We start from the raw sequence: 21,570 nt of genomic DNA, 5'->3' as shown, positions 1-21,570 counted from the left end.
TATTATAAATGGTGATAAATCACTTAAGAAAAGGCAAATATGGAAAAAAAAAATATATTTTGGAAGTGTTAGATAAGTAACACTGGGTCTTTCTGGGTTAAGTGTGTTCCTCCAGTTCGAGGAATGTGACTTAGTAACTATAGCCTTAATGATGCCCTCTTAACTAGATTTGGAAATGAATGAGAATGAAACAAATAAATTGTAATTTAGTTGTCTAAACACCAAATTAGGCAGTTCCTGATGCAAATGTAAAGCTATAAAATTAACAATTAAAGCCAAAAATGTTGGCAAAAGGAGAAACTAACTTGTTTTTTATTCAGTTAATGACAGTTTACTGAACAAGTATTTTTTTTCTTCAGTTTTCTCTGTTGTGATATAATAACCTTTGGATTTCCTCTGAGTTTTCAAGAACATCTAAATTACATATAAATTAACCCTTAAAGACCCAAACAGCCACTGGCAACCAAACCATCTACTGATCTAAACTGTTTAATACCTGTTGATCCACTAATCCTATCAATACATGTAAATAATTGGTGTAAAATACAATTTCATCTTTTCATGGTCATCAGATATGATCCATGTGGACGTTCAGAGGCTGCGTAGTTTCCATGGAAACACCATCATCTTCTCCAACATTGATTCACCACTAAAACCCATGGAGTTGGATCAATGACAGTGGATGGAGACACTGGGTTTATGTTCAATTATTGATAGATTTGACCGAAAAAAAGTCACTTTTTCTTCACTTTCCTCAGTTTTGATATAATAATTCTCAACTTTAATCTGAGCTTTAACATCTACATGATCAATGAATTAAATATAGGACATTACTTGATTTACACTGAAAAAAACTCAAACTAAAGATGATAATTTTACAATAAATGGTGATAAATTAAAAAAGGTTCAATATAGAGAAAAATGAATTTGGAAACTGCCACAAAAGTAGCACTGGGTCTTTATGGGTTAAATATGAGAAAATACATGATTTTCAGTGAAAAATCAAAAATACAGAGGATAATATTATAATAAATGATGATAAATCACTTTAAAAAAGTTAAATATAGAGACAAATTCATTTGAGAACTGACACAAAAGTACCACTGGGTCTTTATGGGTTAACCTCTAAAAAAAAAAAAAAAAACATGACGTATAGCTGAACCACCAACCCATACAGTGTGAGCTTTACAAATCTATACATTATCATCACTGAAAAATAAAATGAACCTAAATGAATGCTGCACAATCCACAGCAGCACAAACACACATCATTTCATCTATGCATTTCCCAAAAAAAAAAAAAATCCTCTATAAAATCATGTCCTTTGGGGGGTTTAAATGTTTCTTCCTACTCTTAGTTGACCTGCCACTCTGCCTCCACAATCTATCCTTGTTATCATCCTCCTGCAGAAACTCCATCGGCATCCTCCTTTTCTGTCTTTTATTACACTGAGATGAAGACAGTAGTTCCATCCGTAATGTTTCAGCTCAGTACACCACTGTAAACAAATATATCTGATGTCAACTTAAAACATTCTGACTTGTTTTCTAGCTCTAAAACTGTAGCTCATTCACAAGCAGCATCCTTCCCTCCCTCCTGTTTTCTCCAACCTCTTTACCCTTTCATCACCACTCTATTCTGCGAGAGTGAGAGGCACAGGACAGAGGGAAGGAGGATGAGAAAATGCATTCCCGTGGGGTGATATATACGTACTATACTGATCTAAATGGGCCAGAAAAGCGTGGTAGTCGCACTTAGTCTTCAGTTCCTCGCTCGCCCTAGTTTTATCGACTATGTGTGGAATAACTGAGGAGCAGTGGAGACAAGAGGGGGAAGCAGAACAGCCTGTGTGACAGTAGCGATAGAATATATGTTAAAACACCTGTTTGATGGAGTTTTAATACGAGCACATCGACCGTCCGGCTCAGCGCGCAGGGTGTAGGCTTCCACAGGGTTCTCAACAACTTCCATCCATGCAGCAGCTTTACAGTGAGTCAGGTCAGACTGGGTGAGCACGGCCAGGACCGGAAGTACAACAATCTGACCTTCAAAATAAAGGCTAGGAAGGTAGGTAGATAGATAGATAGATAGATAGATAGATAGATAGATAGATAGATAGATAGATAGATAGATAGATAGATAGATAGATAGATAGATAGATAGATAGATAGATAGATAGATAGATAGATAGATAGATAGAGGGGGAGGGGGTGGGTGGGTGGATAGATAAAGTTACATTTTGATAAACAAAAAAACAAAAAAACAAAAAACACTTCCAAAATTTCACTTATAAAGGTTTTTCACAAACAAGAAAATGTACATAGAGGAAAGAGAAAAATGTTTTTGATATAAATTCTGATTCTGATCCATCCATCTGTCCAACTGTCCATCCATCCATCGCATCAATTACAAGACAAAACAGGAGTGTTCAAAACCATGGACAGAGCCAACATAACATGCATAACATGAATCAAACCAGTATCCAAACTCTCTCTCTATGTGTGTGTGTGTGTGTGTGTGTGTAGATAGATAGATAGATAGATAGATAGATAGATAGATAGATAGATAGATAGATAGATAGATAGATAGATAGATAGATAGATAGATAGATAGATAGGGGAATTTGATATTTATTAAACTTTATTCAAATTACTGTTTTTGTTTGCTTTTTTTACCTCGAGTTTTTATGAACATAGATGTAATCAGTAAATCAAATACAGGAAAAACACGATATTCGCTGAAAAATGCAGAGCATAAGTTTAAAAAAAATAGTGAAAAATAATCTCAGATTCAGTTCGATCCAGAGGAAAAGTAAAATATTTGGAAGCCACAGAATGAATGAATGACTAAATGAATGTAAGTACATAAGTAGCTAAGTAAGTAAGTAAGTAAATAAATAAATAAATGTATCCATAGCTGGTTGGAGAGTAAAGATCATGAATTTGTCCAACTAAATCTTATGATACATAACAAAGCACAGAAAATAAGCAAATACATTTATTAAAAAAAAAAAAAAAAAAAAAAAGTGAATGAATGCATATGCTTCTAAATGCCCCTGCAGTCACCCTTTTTAGTAGTTTTGACAGTCAGCACTTTGTGTATTTCTATTAATCTGCATTATTTCTGAAATGAATAGTGATGTTACAGTTATGTAGGCTATACATTTTATTTGCATATGCATTGTATATAATATAATCATTTTGTATACTTTTTGAATACTTTTTTAACCACCACATAATAAAGATGTGAATGCTCTTTTTTTTTATTACAGCCATTGTTGATCAATCAAACTATTTTGTTCATGTGTGTTAGTATATTCTTTTTTTTTTTTTTTTTTTTTTTAATAAACTGCCATTCTGCTAAATATATGGAAACTTATATGATATGATTACACTGGTCAACAACAAATTTATTGTTGAAGTTTTTTTGAGCTGATTTAGGATAATTTTGGTGTGCTGAATCCAAAAATTACATTAATTTTGCTCAATCAGGTCAGATTTCTGAACTATGCTACATATTGGCTTTTTAATATTTGTGCTTACATTTATGGGCATTTTCACATCATATGATGCAAAATTATTTCATATTTCTTGCAATAAACGAGTTCTTCAACTTTTGCCAATTTATGATTGTTTTTTTTTTAATATTCCAGGTGAATGAAATGGCTTCGACTAGAAGATCTTGCAAAAATAAGTCTGACGTATTCTGCTACATCTGCAGTGAATACACCATTGTACCTAACAGGAATCAAGTCACAAGTTTCATAAAGTGTGCTTACCAATCTTATTTTGGTATTAATTATTATATTTTGTGAGAAAATCAAATTTTTCAAAATCAAATTAGCAAAAAGAAAAAAAACCTGACCTGATTGAGAAAAACAGATGTCATTTTTGGATTTAGCGGTGCAAAATGGTCCTAATTCAGTTGAAAAAACCTAGACAACTTGCAAAAAAAAATTTTTGTTTGTAACCCAGTGTTATTAGATTTAAGTGAAATTAGAAATCGCACCAGCAGAGTGAATCTGAACAGAAGACTTTTATGCTGAAAACACAGTCCGGAAGTGTTATTATGTGACTCCGTGGGTCTTGACGGTAGTCTTGCCCGCTGCGCTGCGTGGATTAACGGTGTGGGAGAGGCGACCGGCGAGGAGAAGGAAGGATCAGCGGGACTGTACCGTTAATCTGTTGGCGTGAGTGACCGGAGGACGGCTTTACTGGGACGTTACCTCGGCTTGGTCTTATTCAGATCAATTCTTTTTATTTATTAATTATTTTTTTATTTATTTTATTTTATTTTATTTTTTTAGATTTTATTTGATTCTATTCTGTTCCGGACTGCAGAGGAGGCGCACGGAGTAGAATTAAACAGAGGGAGAGCGACATTAACAGAGACTGAGAAACTGAGAGAGAGAGAGAGAGAGAGAAGCTTTCCACTGTAAAGTCAAAATCCTACAAAAATCCGTTGTGAAAAAGCTTTGAAATGACTGGACCTCAGCTATTGGACCTGTTTTGGAGATCTTAAAATCCATGTGCATCAGTCACCATACTCAGCCTCACCCACGGGATTGTTTTAGGAATAATAAGACTTTTCCGCCCTTGTGCTTGGGATATTTTTTCTTGTAGTGGAATTCCTAATTTTCACCGAGCGAGGACAGGAAAAAGAAAGGAGGGAAGGAGGCACTACTGAGAAGAAGAAGGAGAAGAGGAGGAGAAAAAGAGAAGGAGAAAAAAAAAAGAAGAGGCACAAGGAGCGGGGGGGGGATCATTTCAGTTTCTGTCGGATGGGATTCTTCAATTACCCCGCGGATGGAGGGATGAAACCGGGAGGAAAAGACGGGGAGAGAGAGAAAGCGATAGGAGGGAGAAGAGGAGGATGTAGTCGTCGGGCGCTGTGAGAATGCAAAACGGACGCACCCCTCTGGAAGGCAGGATTGAACTATAAACCCATACGGAATTTACAGCCACCCAAAGGATATTAAATCTATTTACCTGGACGCACACATATATGGGGCATATTCTCTTCTCTGGAACCTATTTGTGTGGAGTTACAACTAATACCACCACTACCATTCCAATTATGGGATTTGGAAAAATAATTGCCCTCTGACACTCGAAGAAACTTAAACGTCCGGAAAGAGGTAAACTTCTTTATTTATTCTAAACATGAAATGACGGCTGGTGTCCTCCTCTGTCTTTCTGTCTTTCTTTCTTTTCCTGACTGCGACTGTTGGAGCAGAGGAATATAAAGGCTGCACAGGGGTAAAAATAAGGGCAGAGGTAAAGTTCGTTATTTCTAGATTGTCTTGTGTAGATGTTTGGTGTGGATGCGGATTTAGGGCGGCTGAGAAGCGCACAGACGAGGGGACGTGGATTTGGGAAGCGGTCTGCGTGGAGGGGTTTGGAGAAGATGCTACTGTTATAAAAGGGAATCAGCTCTAAGCGCGTTGCAAGGTCAAAAATAAGACCAATAAGTTATTGAGGCGAAATGTGAACGTGCGTGTGGGTGTGCGCGCGCATGTCATATATGCGTGTGTGTGTGTTTGTGTGTGCGCGTACAGCTACCACACATGTAGGTTTGGTGGACCCAGACGTAGGTTACTTAGAGTGGGTAGGCTGGTGTTACAGCAGCTCTGCATCCACTTGGCTGTCTGTGGACGCACGCAGGAAGAAGTGTGTGTGTGTGTGTGTGTGTGTGTGTGTGTGTGTGTGTGTGTGTGTGTGTGTGTGTGTGTGTGTGTCTGGCAACCGTGAAGCCAGATGGGAGGTCCGTGTAGGCTACGGGATCATTTCTAACCGTCTTTGAGGATACTTAGTAGGACGCGCACACTCACGCGCGCGCGCGCACGTAAACACTGCGCCTCTGCCACTTTTTGTGCGCCACAAACTGCGCCTACCTCCACAGACAGAGCACGGCGCAGACTTTGTTCTCGCGTGTTCCTGTGGGTTTCATGTGCATGTTAACGGCATACACTGGCTCATATACAGTGATCGAGAGTTTCAATGCCTCCATCATAAATGGAGATGCAGCATCTGTGTGTGTGTGTGTGTGTGTGTGTGTGTGTGTGTGTGTGTGTGTGTGTGTGTGTGTGTGTGCGCGTGCGCAGCTGAACCCTACACCTTGCTGGCACAGAGCGAGATGATGATGGAGCTCTCATATTGTCTACAGCGTGTGTGTGTGTGTGTGTGTGTGTGTGTGTGTGTGTGCTCTCATCTGTTAGTTTTAAATTATTATAGGTGTTTGTTTCCTAATTTACAGCAGTGAATGTGTGACAACGTGGAAATTCGTTGGAATTAACCGTTTCATGCACGAATTATGAGAACCTTAATCAAAATTTTTTCCTGAGTGTTTTAATTCCTCTTTAGGCATGAAAAAAAACAATGTGATTGAAAAATTTTCCTCTGAAAAATAAATAAAAATAAATAAATGAAATAAAAATAATCCAAAAAAAAAATAAATTAAAAACAATAATGAAAAAAAAAATTCTTATGAACCTATTTTTCAATGAAGTTGCAAAAATGTCCACTCAACTGGACACCATGGGTTTAATTTTTGATGCACAGAAACATGTATTTACTGATAAATTGTGTGAAAATTATGGGGAGGGCTGATGATTCTGGGGGTTTATGCTCAGGAGAGATCTACATAATGTTACCAATTCATGTCAGAAAAGATATGTGGTGTCTTAAAACTTTAATAAAGATATGTGTAAAAAAACAAAAACAAAAGAACAACAAAATTCATGAATATACAAGAGAACAGCTGTAGAATAGCTGTCCACCGTAGTGACCACTATGCATGAAAGGGTTAATCTGAATTACGCTTCTTAAAAGCTGTAGTGAGCGATATGAATATTAGAATATGGGCTCCAAATGTCTGCTTCTTTCATTTTTTTTTTAAGAATCTGAACATAGGGTCACACCTGCAGCATTGTGCATAAAGGACAATATAAAAATAACATTTACTGTACTATATCTCTTTTGTGTTAATGTCATGTAATCATTTTGTGTGTGATATAATACTATGAAAACTCTTATTTAATAGATACATTGGTATGAGATTTGAACCTTACATAAGATAATCTTTACTAAGGTAACATTAAGGTCTGTGGTGCTGCTGACAGTGTGGATAGATCTTACTGCTGATGCTCTACTCCAAAACAAAGACCATCAGCTCTTATTAATTGGCCTTTAAGTTAAGGCAATAAGCATTTCCATGTAAAACCTCCATGTACCTGCATGTATGTATCAGTAATTGTTTGCATTTTCACTGTCATCAGTCAATGCTACAAAGGAACTGTACCACCTGCCCTGAAAATATAGTTTAACATTTATATCCATAGACGACAATCAAAGTGGTTTGTCTTGGCATACAATTCCACATAAATGAATTACCTATAACTCTAATGTGCAATCAACAAGTAGTAATAGTCTCAAATATATATATTTTTTCCCAATAATGTGTACTTTCAATGTGTTGTTGCATTTGTTTCTGTTGCTCTGACTCTTTCTTGGCTTGGATTGGAGTTTCATCGGTTTGTACCGGTACAGTAGCTTGCGTTGATTGATCAAGCCAATAAATTTATCCACACGAGCCACTCATGCTGGTGCTAATGGCCCATGGATATGGAGGCATTATGCAAATGCTTCCTGGCTCTAGCAAAAGGAGTGTGGGTGAATGAGCAAGGGAGAGAACCTAGTGATTTTGAGTCCATTTTAGTTGTGTTTAGCCTCTTATTTATGTCTGAAAGGAGTGTTTTGCCATGCCATTAGGTACAAAATGAATTGCAATGCATTTGTGTGACAGACCGAGTTTTGACAGAAAAGAAAGCGGCATTTGAAAGCGGCTGAGAGGAACTTGAAACTTAAAAATTGAATTCATTTTGCAGGCTTTACCGCTAAATAAGTTGCACGCAAAATTGTACTGAAACAGCGGCTTCATTCCTGTGATGTTGTGTTTATGTGCTTCAGTCTTGATATTGAAAGATAACTCACTGTTGTGTTGACGGCTGCAGAGTAGACTGAGGGAAGGCAGGCAGAAGGGAAATCTGTCTTATTGTGAATTTCACTCTGTTCGATACCATGTTTGTCTCTGTTTCACCCTCACATCGCCCCCCCAAAATAATAATAATAAAAAAAAAAAAAAAAGCTAAATCTTATCAGGCATTTGTACAATGCAGTGAGTCCTGTAAGGGCTGTTCTTTATTCTTCATAGGGGCAGGGGTCTTTTTATTATCCCCATCTTTCTTTTTGCTCTGTGTTTATCTGGCTGTAACCCTTATTCTCTCTCCCTCTCTCTGTTTAGCTATCTGACAGAGGGCTGCAGGATCCTGCGGAGTGGGTGGTGGAGCTCTAATTCAATTTATTCTACTGCTCAGAGACAGACAGAGAGAGAGCAGCAGTGAGGGAGGAGAAGGCAGAGTGAGATAGGGAGAGACCACAGATGTTAGGGAACATTTCCTATTAGGGCTGGAGAGGCAGGCCTGATAGGAAGCCGGTTTGACGTTGTGACATCTGGATTGATTGTTTTGGTGACGGAAATTCTGCATGTGCAGGAGTATGCATGTGGTCGATATAAGCTAAAGCAGCGTGTCGTTAAAGTGCTCTCAGTATGTCTGAAGGCATAATGAGGACAAAGCCACTTTTATTTTCGTCATTATTCACTTGTTAAACCACAAGTGAGTGACAACAGGGGCTTTTGGATTACCTCAGCTGGTTTTAGTCTTTGCACTTAAACCATGGAACCTAGCTCACTTGAATGTGAACTCACAACTATTAGGGTGGAGAAGGAGAGAATATTAGTCCTATTTCACACAAATTTAATTAGTTTTATTAATAGCAGAGGAATGCACTGTCTTCCTATTTTGTATTTATTACCCCGCCCCCCAAAGGGAAAGCAAGGGGTATTGTTTTTGGTTCGGTTTGTTTCTTTGTTTACTTGTGTTTGTTTAACACTCTAGCAGCAAAACTATTGCTTTAATTCATACCAAATTGGGTTTATAGATTCCCAGTGACCTAGAATAGATCTCATTACATTTAGGGAAAAAAAAGGTTTAAGTTCAAATTTTTTATGAATTTTTAAAATCTTTCTTATCAACATTTACAAATAATGGGCAAAGTTTCACATGTCTGTAGCAGCAAAACTATTGGTTGAATTCATACCAAATTGGGTTTTTAGATTCCCAGTGATGCAGAATAGATGTGATTACATTTTGGGAAAAGTAGGTAAAAGTTCAAATTTTTTATGAATTTTTAAAATCTTTTTTCTTCTCCCATTTACTTATAATGGGCGAAATTTCACATGTCAATAAAAACATCAATTTTGTTTCAATTTACTTCAAACTTGGTACATATATAGAGGTAATTGACATAGCATAGACATGATGACATCAGCTGGATCGATGCCAAAATAAGCTACAATACATGCGAGGGGCGGGGTTTGTTGTGCTTGGCACCACTTGTTTATTTCCTGTTTCTAGTTTTAATTGTTATTTATACCCACTTGTGAGCTGGGAAAACAAGGGCATCTCTAGTATTAAGAAATAACAGCTGTTTTAAAGCCTTTCATCACACTGTAAATTATACAATTATTTGAAACCCCTTAAATGTAAATCAGCAGATAAACATATGCGACTGCCACAAGTGAAATATCATCTTATTTGCAGATGATGTCTGTTGTCAGTCAACGAGGCCAATTCTGATGCTTGAAAAATAGATCTGCTCTTCCCTTCTTCTGACACCATTAACTGTTTTCTGTTTCAGTTCAGGGTTATGTGACAGTCTCTGCATCATCATGTGGTTCCTTCTTAAATCAAACAGGAAATTCAGCACCTGCATGCATCAGCAGCGGTATGCCTCAGGGTCCAATCATGGTTCCTATGCCATTTTATTCCATACTGTATGCTTCCCATAAGCTCTATATAACAGAATAATTCTTTCATTATTGTGCAGGTGAGCCACAGTGGTGCCCCTGCAGCTCAATGAATGTCACTTGTTACTGTAGGAGATGCACAGAAATGTTTATGGCTTAATGAAATAAAATCCAGGGGTACTTTCCCCCCAGTTCTTGTAAAACTACTACTAAATGTGAGGAAAACCAGTGGGGCTTGGTTTCATATAATTTTAATCTGGTCCAGGTCTTTTACTGCACATTATGTTCTTTCTCTGAATGTTATCACAAACTACGAACTGGATCATTTTACCTATTCTTTCAGTTCTCTTGCAGAAAATGACATTTTTTAGGCCACATATTAAAAGCCTATCAGATTTGTATTTAATGACTTAGCGCCCATGTCTAACATCTGAGCCTTTCAACGAATAATAATTCTGCTCTGATAGTATTTACTAAGTAAACAATAAAGTATGAGATGCTATTTAATGATGCACTTCAAAATGGTACACCAGATCAACTTACACATAGCTGCCAAAATACTGTAAATCATTGATATTTTAAGATATACACACCCCTATCATCAGAAATAATTACAGCGCATGCATCTTTACGTAACTACTGCTGCTGTCTTTTTTGGCACTGCTGTGACAACGCAGTAACTCTAAATAAATTGCCTATCTTTGCCAAGGCGGGATTAGTCTTTGGCCGATTGGTAGCCTTAGTTAAGTTCCTGCTTTAAACCCATTACATGGTATTTAATTACAATTGAATTGTTTACGTGTTGTTGTTGTGAACGTTAGTGGGATGTTTTCTTGGAAATTCGGCTCATTTGCTGTGTAAGTTGGTGCTAAGAGCAGTGGTCGTTGTGGACACTTTATTGAATAGCTACATTTTTCAGGCATTACGTGTCTCAGTTGGTAAATTGTATTCTCTCTCTCTCTCTCTCTCTCTCTCTCTCTCTCTCTCTCACTCCCTGTATCTGCCTCTCCACCTCTTTACACACCTGCTGCTTCAAATCATCCGTGATGTGTTTGACACTAGATCTGCTTTAGGAGACCGCTGGGGAGAATGTTTGTGCATACTATGTGTGTATGTGGCGCTGTGACACGACACTTGTGAGAAACATTGGGCAATAATGAGGTGTGTGTGTGTGTGTGTGTGTGTGTGTGTGTGTGTGCGTGACAGATACAGTACCTGTGGGTTTGGCTTCCATCCTTCTTAGTTCTGACTCATAAACGTGGTGATATTAACACTATGTAATGGCAATTTGTCTTGAAAGTCAGCTTCTATACTCAATAGGCACAGTGGTTTTGGAGAACTTCACTCCACATACTGTGTGTGATTCACCTGAATACACCACAGGCTGAGGAGTCATTACATCATGTCAGCCACTGAGTCTCTATGTAGATTATGCCACAGATGTTTCTGATGCAGCGAACAGAATAGGGATGGAACAATTACTGGTATAAGGACAAACTGCAGTAAAATTCCTGACGGTTAGTATTACTGCTTCAAATTCTAACTATCATTAAAACCTTTGTTTAATTACTGCACGTTGAAAAACTCACAGCGATACTGTTCATTTTCTGGAGAGGCAGTAGCACTCCGGGCACACATACACAGTTTGCAATGTTTGGTCTGAAAACATGGCAGAAGCCTCCTGCACGGACAGCAGTTTGGAGATCCCCCCCCCCACACTAAGAGGACAAAGTAGGAAGTATGGATATATTTTGGATTTTTAAAGGATGCTGACAGGAAACTAATTGAAGATGTTAACCTGTCTGCAGAAAATGCAGATAAAAAAGTCTATGTGAAGGGGGCCAACACTTCAAAATTGATGAGCCATCTCCGTGACCATCATTGTTTGTTTTTTTCCAAAAAAAAAACTTGGTCAAATTATTTATGAGCACATTTCAATAATGCTGTGATAATAATGATAAGCGTGATAATTTTGGTCAAAATTTGGTGAAATTTTCATATTGTTACATCTCTAATACAGAGTGTCTCTTTTGGGTGGTTGATCACTTAGTATGATTCCCCTGGTAGTCACACCTATTTCTGAATACTTTTCTATTATTGTAACTTCACACTGAATAGAATCAATGATTCTCTTCTACAAATGTCTATGTTACTTTTTTTTTTCCACTGGAACAGCTTTCACATATCGTCTGAATAACCTCTATATGCCATCACAGGGTTAGAATAACAGTAGCTGATGTGAATGCTTTACTAATGAGTTGAAAACAAGAGGACTCATTAACATAAGTCATATCAGTGCAAGACAACAGGAAGAGGGATTCTGGGATTTGCATTTATTTTGAACAGTGATGTAAGGTTCTCAGCCAATTAGATGTGGTTTTGCTGTTATCATTACACTAATATATAAACACTGCAACACAGTTGTCACCTAGGGATTCAACCAAACATAGTACTCAGTCTCTGAAACTGACCCACACTCCATAAAACACAGTTTTATTCAACACAATCAAACAGTAGCTCCTCTGAGAAAATCCCAGCCTTAGAGGACATGAAACATCAGTGCTGTGGAAAGCTTTGTAGTACTGCCATTTGAAATTATTATGAAAACCCCTTTAGAAAGCCATCGCAAGATCAAATCAGAGGCACAAACATTTACGAACTACTGCCATGCTCATATATGCTTTTGAAAAAAAAAATGTAAAGAATGTAAGGAATGATCCTTGCAGGAACACAGCCTATTGTAGCTGCACTTCCTTGGCCTCCCAGTAACAGTGCCCATTACGTTTCCTTAACTTTCTCCACCTACAGAACAGCTGATAGATTACTGAGTTTGTGCAGATCTGGATCAATTTGAGTCCTCGGCCTCTTACAGTAAAGTATCCACGCAATGTTTGCTGTCAGTGTTTTCTGCAGAGCTATATTTGTACATTGTGCTAAACCAAGATTTATCTGTTAGGGCTGTCAAAATTAACGCATTAATGCAGATTAATCCATCTTCATGATTAATCTGATTAAAATTTTAATGCAGTTAACCCATCTGCAGCGCAGAATGAATCTGAACATCTCTACCAATGCATTTGGGGCAGTTTGTCCAAGTAGAGTTACCGTCATGTGCAAATGGGAAGGTGATCCGGTAGTGACAGGCAGCAGAACCAACCCTTAAAGATGGAAGACGCTAAACAGCACGTTGGCCCTCTGAATGGAAATATGAGGACAAAAAAAGACAAGACAAAACAGCTGACCGACATAAAGTATTAGACACACTCTACAGGAAGGAGTTTTCTTTTCACCAAAGCACTTCCATCTTAAAGTACCGCAGTAACGCAAAGCATACGTTAGTCAGGGATTCTGCTAGCACTTTGGCTAATGTCACCCAGCTTGCAACAAACATGTTCTTTCTTGAGTCTGTTTGCTCATGAAAAATGAAACACAATTAATATAGATTAAAAATGAATGATATTTAATCATGATTATTCAAAATTAATCCCAAGCAACCCCGTGATTAATCTAAATAAAAATTTCAATCATGTGACAACACTAATATCTATACATGGCTTGGTGTATGGACCTCATAAAATCTCACATAATTACTTTTCCTTGATTTTTTTCATAACATAAGACTTTTTTCTACCCAGTCATGTCATTGGTTGACAAGTTTATAGCACCTGACAAATTCCGTTTCAGTATTAATATAAAATATTGAGGAGGGGAAAACAAACACACAACAAATACCTGACATGAATTAAGCACCACAATCCTGTTCCCTTGACAACACTGGAGAGCCCCTAAATACACAATGCATTTAAGAGAGAGACAGAACTGGAAAGCACAGTTTAAAATGGTTAATTACTTTTCAGTGTTGTCTCTCTTCTGTTTTATTCCTTCAGACGAGCGAGACAGAGGAAGAAAAGCAGCTACTGCATAAAATTAGTGTATGTATTTTCAAAAACTGCATTTATTGGACAGACTAGGTGTGACTTGTATGCATAGTGTATGTGTGTTTGTCGCCAACTGAAAATACTCCCTCGGGCTAGTTCCATAAATAACAGTGCATCTCCAGTCAACTTGTCAAGTTAAATGAGGGTTAAAACAATAACGACCACCCTGCTTTCTAAAGAACTGCGCTCATGGTTGTAACATTGGGAGAATTAAGATAATACAAAAGCAATGGTTATTATTTTAAGACTGAGACAAATTTAGTTCATTCACCATACCCAGTATATGTGGATTAATCATCATGACACAGTGTAAGGCTTCAATTACAGTTTTGTGCACCACAGCTGGGAACACAGTCTAAAAGGAATCTAAAAACACTTTCAATGGGGGATAATGTCTCTTTGTTACAATGGACAATAGCCTATCGATAAGAATGGCACAAAAAAAACAAAGAAAGGACACACAATTACATAAAGAGACAACAGTGCAAATGTAACTTTTGGTTAATAAAAACAAACCATTCATTAAAATAAATTAATTCAAATGAATCATGTTTAAATAGGCCTCTATGATGTACTCTGGCCTCCTTTACAGCCTTGTCTGTTTTAGAGGATGTTCATTTTCTTAACAAATACATCACTGTAAGAGTTGTAGACAAAATTCAAGCTGGGACAACTTTGTTCTTTATCAGATTAAGTGATGATTTAAGCAGCATGGACAGCTACAGGATGTGGGTACAAGCTAAGGCAGGAATTTCAGCACCAAGGACAGCTCCATGTTAACACTGTGCTTCAAAGTAAATCAGCACCATGGACAGCTCAGTTTGCAGCAGAATCCAGTTCAGTGTCACAGACGGTGCCATGGTGCTATGCTATGCAGTCTCGGATTGGTTATGTCTCAAGGGATTTGGCACTTGAGATTGACCATACTAAGGCATATGCTCTTGTTAATATGCCTGCTGTTATCTGCTATAGCTGAATAAATAGTTGGTTGTATGCTGAAGGACAGCTCTATCATGTCCGAATTATACAGTATTCTCTATTCCATTGATTATTTAATCTCTTATAAGATATTGTACATGATTCCCACCCTCATCTTGCATGAGAAATAAGTCTGCTAAAGAATTCTACAGAGAAATACCATGTGGACTAAAATACTGGGACACATCACACCTACAGCTTATACAGCTACCCATTACTGTTGATTTAACCTTTGAATTTAATTATGAGGACCTTAGTCAAGATTTTTTTTCCTGAGTTTTTATTCCTCTTTAGGCATGAAAAAAAACAATGTGACTGAAATTTTTTAATGAACCTATTTTTAATGGAGTTACAAAAATGTCCACTCAGCTGGGCACCATGCGTTTAAGTTTTGAAGCGGAGAAACATATATTTAAAACACATTATCAGAAAGCGATATACTGTGTGAAAACGATGAATTTTTTTTTTTTTAATGCAGCTAATATGATGTTTTCTCATATTTTAGCATACTCTAATACTAGTTATTACTCACTTCATGGAGATAATATGCAAAAAAACAAAAATAAATAAATAAATACATAATTGATTTACTTTGAAACATGTTGCTGCAGATCAGGTTTATCAAGAAGAGCAGAGTTACAGTTATTGTATGAAATGCAGTGTATGGGATGCACAAGCATCCACCGCATTGGTTGATATGGAACTAAAACAACAAAATCCATGAATATACAAGAGAACAGCTGTAGAATAGCTGCTGACTGTAGTGACCACTGTGCATGAAATGGTTAAAATATAATCATGATAAAAATGTTTATATCAGATGTTATTAATAATTATCTTGTCAAATGAGTGGATCCTGAGAGAGAGTTGAAGAAACAAGACAGAAACACATGGTTGAAAATGATTGTTTATGACCAGAATGTGACAATTTCATATATATATATATATATATATATATATATATATATATATATATATATATATATATATGTATATGACCATGTGAAGAAAATTAATCCTGAAGATGAACTTAAATGTTTATTTTAGTGATATTTATTGTTATTTAAATTTATACAATGACATTTGGAATTATTGCTTTATAGCCCAGCCCCCTGGTAACAGTGGAACACCTGAATCCAATGTGTCTCAATAGTTTTGTCCATATACTTTATATTAATGTTGTGTCAAAGTGAAAATATATCCTGTATGTTTTATGTGTTTGTGCACAACTGGGCACACTGTGATTCCTGTAAAGACTCTTGTTTCTATTTCAGATATGTGATATATTAGAAGTATTAACACTAGAGTGAAGAAAAAATATTATTCCATATTAGCTGTGATCAAAAACAATATGATAATTGGTTATAGCAATTCTATTTTCTATTTTCCTAAGATCACCTGTAAATGTCATGCTTGTTGCTCCAGTAGTGTCCTGTAGTAATCACTAGGATATGCAGGTCATAGTGATGAACGCCGTTGTTTTTTGGAGCAGCAGAGGGACTGAAAACTGAGTAGATTAAATGGTGCATTTAATTAAGAGGCTTGGGATCAGGAAGTCAGAGATCAGTCTTGGTCCATGCCAACAGTAGCTACATTTAGCCTAGCTTGTTAGCGCATGCCATCTGTTCACACACAGATTAACGCTACACAGCAGGCGCTAGCTATGGGTGCATTTTCTAGTTCAGGACTGTATAGGCTGTTGTTCAGTGCACCTTATTCCTTTAGACAGTGTCAAATAATGAGAATGAGTAGGAAATGTTGATGGTCTGTGGAATTATTCTGTCTTCTATTCTGGATAAAAAAAAAAAAAAAGTCTGATAGCATTTGTGAAATGTAAGGAGTGTGATCATTAAACTTGCCATATGTTAATGTTAAATTAATTGCCAATCATGTGTTAGGCTTTCATTCAGTATATGCTCATTGCAGTATTATGTACGTCTAGAGGTTTTGGTTTTGTTTTTTGTTTTTTTTTAATTCCATTAGCTCAGGCTAGTTAAGACTTTGGTCATGTGCTTTAAAAGCAGGGAGGGCTTCCAAATCACTCCATCCCACTTAGCTGAACATTACACCAAATGCTATAAATAGCAAGCTAATCCTAGCTGTTGGCTGTAATTTTATTTTATTTTTTAAAGTCTTTCTACTTGGCACTAACTTAAACTCACCAAGCTGTTACTCACCAACACACACGAAGGCATGGTGTATTTTAGTGATAGATGTGATGACAGTTAAATCATTTTTAATACAAACCACACACTTTCCTCTGGAACAGGATGGCTAGACTTGAGCAGACACATGGAGGAGACAGTGGACTGTTTGTTTGGATCAAAATAAAAAGTTCAATTGATGATTAACACATGAATATAAATTCAGTCTGTGTTTTACTAGATATTAATGCAGTGATTTTTTTATGCTTTAAAGACACATTTTAGCTATTGGCTACAAAATTGTATTACAATTTCAGTTCACAACCAAGCTGTTTGTTCATTTACGTCATAAACCAGCAGCTTATCAAACAGATTTTTATTTGTTTATTTTTCAACTGGCAAACACAGTTACTGGAAAAAATGCATACTTAGGAAAAGGGAATTTTTGAGATAAAATTTGGTGGAACGGAATGGAAATAATCTCCACTCGTACTGTGAAAAACACACAGTTGCAATAAAATTTTATGATCACGAATTTGGTGTAAAGCACAAAAACAGGCACAACACTGTGTGTTTGTGTGTAACCAAACCCTGAGGGGCTGTTTGTCCCTGATAATGAGCTGTCATTTTGACAGTCAGGATGGCTTGATCTCGCTGCCCCCCTGCTCACACACAAACACACAAACCTCAACACAAAGTCTCTAGAACACACAAAGTGCAATGACAGACAAACATGGTCTGTCAGACAAAACAGAAACAAGCAGAAGAGGAGGGGCTGCTTTTAGACGCTGTCCTCCTCTGTGCCCTTTGTTTCACCTCCTCTGTTACTTTAGAATTGGCCACAACACACACATTTTACAAAGCAAACACATGAGTCTCAGATCTGCTTTACTTGTTTCAGTTTTGACTACTTTTAATAAGGGCATCTAGAGAAATTGAAAATAAAAAGAAACATAAATTAAAGTGTGGATGGAGCAGAACCGTCTCCCAACGAGATAACAAGTACAAGGTGTGTTTTTCTGTAGATATTATTTCTTACATTAGTAATTCCACCTGAAACAGCATTAGGTTTGCAGAAGTTATTCCACTCCACTTATTAAATATTTTTTCCTGCATAATATGAGCATCTAGCAACAAATATTCAGCAGACTGGCAAAGGGATGTTTACAAGTGTGTACACATAAAATAAATATTAACAAGTGATTCCAGGCACAACAGACCCCGCCCCTCACATGTATTTTAGCTTATTTTGGCATTGATCCAGCTGATGTCATCATGTCTATATGTATGCTGATGTCAGCATATCAAATGCCTCTATATATGTGCCAAGTTTGAAGTAAATTGGAACAAAATTGATGTTTTTATAAACATTTGAAATTTCACCCACTATAAGTAAATGGGAGAAAAAAAAGATGTAAAAAAAAAAAAAAATCATATATATTTTTTTTTTACTTTGACCTACTTTTCCCAAAATGTAACCACATCTGTTCTGGGTCACTGGCAATCTATAAACCAAATTTGGTATTAATTCAACCAATAGTTTTGCTGCTACAGACATTTGAAATTTCATCCATTATAAATACATGAAAAAAAAAAAGAAAAATTCATAAAAAATTTGAACTTTGACATACTGTTCCCAAAATGTAATTAGATCTATTCTAGGTCACTGGCAATCTATAAACTAAAGTTGGTATGAATTCAGCAAATAGTTTTGCTGCTAGAGTGTTAAAAAACAAACAAAGAAGCAAACCAAACCAAAAACAATACCCCTTGCCTCCCCTTCGGGGGGTGGGGTAATAAATAGAATTAAATGCCATATAGAGTATACGTCAGATGAGTAGAGATGCAGTTTAAAGTACAGGTAGAAAAATGTAGAGGTGGCCTTACCCTCTGCTCATCCAACAGTATTTGTAACATAATATACTAAATGTTGTTCGAAAGGAATGGGTTAACCCACTAGGATTAACGGATAAAACACACAAAACACTGACACCCGGATACATAGAAAACAAACACATACTTTTACGAATGCTGTGAAGCTTCCCTGAAACTCTCATAAACTGCAGACACAAACTACAACATGCGAACAAAATATCTACTCATGTAGGCAAGTACCTGCACACATAAACCCAGCAAGTGGGCCGATAAAAGGATGTACAACATAACCACAGCTGCCCTCGGGGAGCTAAAGAAAAGCATGAGTCAACCATTTAACAGCACCACACAAATGAGTCAGCACATTTACAAGAGATGGACAAGGAACAGTGAGACGACCAGTTTAAAACACCTTAAACACCTTTACTCACAGAACTGGACACAGGCTATATTAAGTAAGAGTTTCCTCAAGTTAGTCATTCTATTGCTTTATTGTAACACTGCTATTCTTATACAACTGAGTGCAGATGACAAGGGGACTGTTATGGATTTACTCTGATGCCTGTCGGTCTGTTTTACTAGTGAATGTGCCCAGACGTGGGATTAAAACAATAAAGCAGTTAATCTATGAGTGAGTGGAAAGAATATTAATCTGCTATTTTAATAAGTGGTGAATGAGTTGCCATTTTTAAACATGAATGGATGTTCTTTTTGGTCATATGTAATAGTAAACCACATATTTTTAACATGTCACTTAAAATAGGTTTAAACGATAAACTGTAACAGGAGTGTAGGCTTAAATAACAAATGGATAATAAATTAACTGAAAAATAATCCAGAAATAATACTTTATCGTGGGTTTTGACTCAACAGTTACATCCTCTACATCTAGTCACTCCTAGTGGTTCTTGGACAGCAAGAAAGATATTTGTGTGGACTCTTAAAATAGCAAAAATGTGTTTTGTTTTTTTTATACTTTAGATTTTCTTCACGCTGTGGTGATGTACAGGTTTAAGTCAGGGTCTGTCAGAACCACTCTGGGGGTATTAGCTGCACCTCTACTACACCGCAGACCTGAAACCTTCACCCTATGAAACAGTGCTGTTCAGCCTGTTGACGGGTGAGTCTCCGAGGCCTATTTGTGATGAGTGTTCACATAAATCCAATTCTAAGGGTGAATGATGATGGACTGCTTTCAGCCCAGAATGATAAAATAATCTATATTTTAGCACTTGCTCCTGCAATCTGCTCCATTTTAACCCTTAGGGGTCTGAGCCTATTTTGGCTGTTTTTGAGTACTTTTGACTTTGCCTTTATACACTATATAAAGAAATGTTCACTATACCCATGTTTGGTATCTCTTTTTTCAGCACAACTTCATCTATCTCATCTGCCTATTATTTTTTTTACTTTAACCTACTATATCAATACAAAAGGCCAAAAAACACACAAAACATATAAAATCTGATTTGAAAAATGTATAGAATTTAATCCATAAATAATGCAAAGATGCTTAATGAACCTTTTCAAAGACTTGAGTAATGGTTCCAAATATCAGGTACATAAAATCAAAATTGTAATAAATTAAAACTATACTCATATTACTTATATTACTAATATAATAATATTACTAATATTTGACATAAAAACATATCTTTACATAGGCATTTTCTACAGTTTTCTCACCCCCCCACTCCTCCTGGTTTCCACATTTGGTTCAGGTGGGGGTCATTCTCACCTTTACCTGTAATGCTAATGCAGTCTGTGGATTAGAATCCGCAGATTCAGACAGTTTTTTCAGGTTTGAAAAAGGACAAAAAATGACGAAAGTATGGTCAGAAATATAACCCCCCCAACCCCCACCTCATTTTCATACTTTTACTCACATTTGTTTGCTCCAGTTTCAAAACGTCACATCTCCAGTTGTATTTACTCTATCAACATCAAATAAAAAGTGGGAGAGTGTTTCAAGTCCACACTTTGGAATGCAATTGTCCCCAGTGGTCTACATGACTGACTTCCAACACTACGACATGTTGAAAGGGTCATGTGATTCAGTCACAGAGCCGTGACCGTGGACCCCTAAGGGTTAAGGACCTATTAACAAAACATTTTTTCAGAACGAAAACTGCTGAAACTCCAAAAACCCTCAGACTGCTTTAATGATCAGAGATGCATGCATACAGAACTCTCTATAATCATTCCGGTCTGTTGGAATGTCTGTCAAAATAGACTTCATCGACTAATGTAATTAAGGCAGATCTGAAATGTGTTTGGTCTGACTCTTAAAATAAAGTTATATGTCACAGAATACATCTGACATTTTGAAAACAGAAACAAACACATTAGTTCTGTCTTCAGTAGGTGTTAATTGCACAAGTTGAACTATATGTGGTAATTTGCTTTGGTGTTTTGTGAGTTAGATCATTTCTGCAACAAGGCTTATTTACATAAGAGGTCAGTTTAACACTGAATATATGTATGAATATTCCTTAAATTAGATCCATCCAATGACACAGACGTGGCACTGACGCCATCTGCTTGGCAGGTCCATTTGTAGTGAATTCCACCCTTTGCGGCTGCTTTCTAAATTGGCGTGTCATTTGTGCTTACAAAAGCTGTTCAGTCCTCCTATGGATGTAGTCCTTTGTATTGTAATCATCTTTTAAATAGTAGTTTCACCCATAAAAGGTCATACATTGTGAAGAAACCACCAACATTAAGTTAAAGACAATTTTATCGCTCTATATTTTGACTCAGCGCACCA

General features: G+C 36.8%; 1 protein-coding gene across 2 annotated transcripts in view; it reads left to right on the top strand.

Moving 5' to 3' along the window:
- The first annotated feature begins 4,136 nt into the window (after window positions 1-4,136).
- lrfn5a (leucine rich repeat and fibronectin type III domain containing 5a) overlaps window positions 4,137-21,570 on the top strand; it is a 153,573-nt gene continuing 136,139 nt past the window's right edge. Inside the window, exon 1 of one of the 2 annotated variants that reach the window (XM_030126155.1) lies at window positions 4,137-5,138. The gene's annotated coding sequence lies outside the window, so the exon portion shown is untranslated. The remainder of the gene's footprint in view (window positions 5,139-21,570) is intronic. The other variant, XM_030126156.1, reaches the window with a different exon arrangement.

This window comes from Sphaeramia orbicularis, chromosome 22, assembly GCF_902148855.1.
Source record: "Sphaeramia orbicularis chromosome 22, fSphaOr1.1, whole genome shotgun sequence".
NCBI lineage: Eukaryota > Metazoa > Chordata > Actinopteri > Kurtiformes > Apogonidae > Sphaeramia > Sphaeramia orbicularis.
The sequence above is the reverse complement of the archived record's forward strand: the minus strand, read 5'-3'. Positions and strand labels throughout refer to the sequence as shown.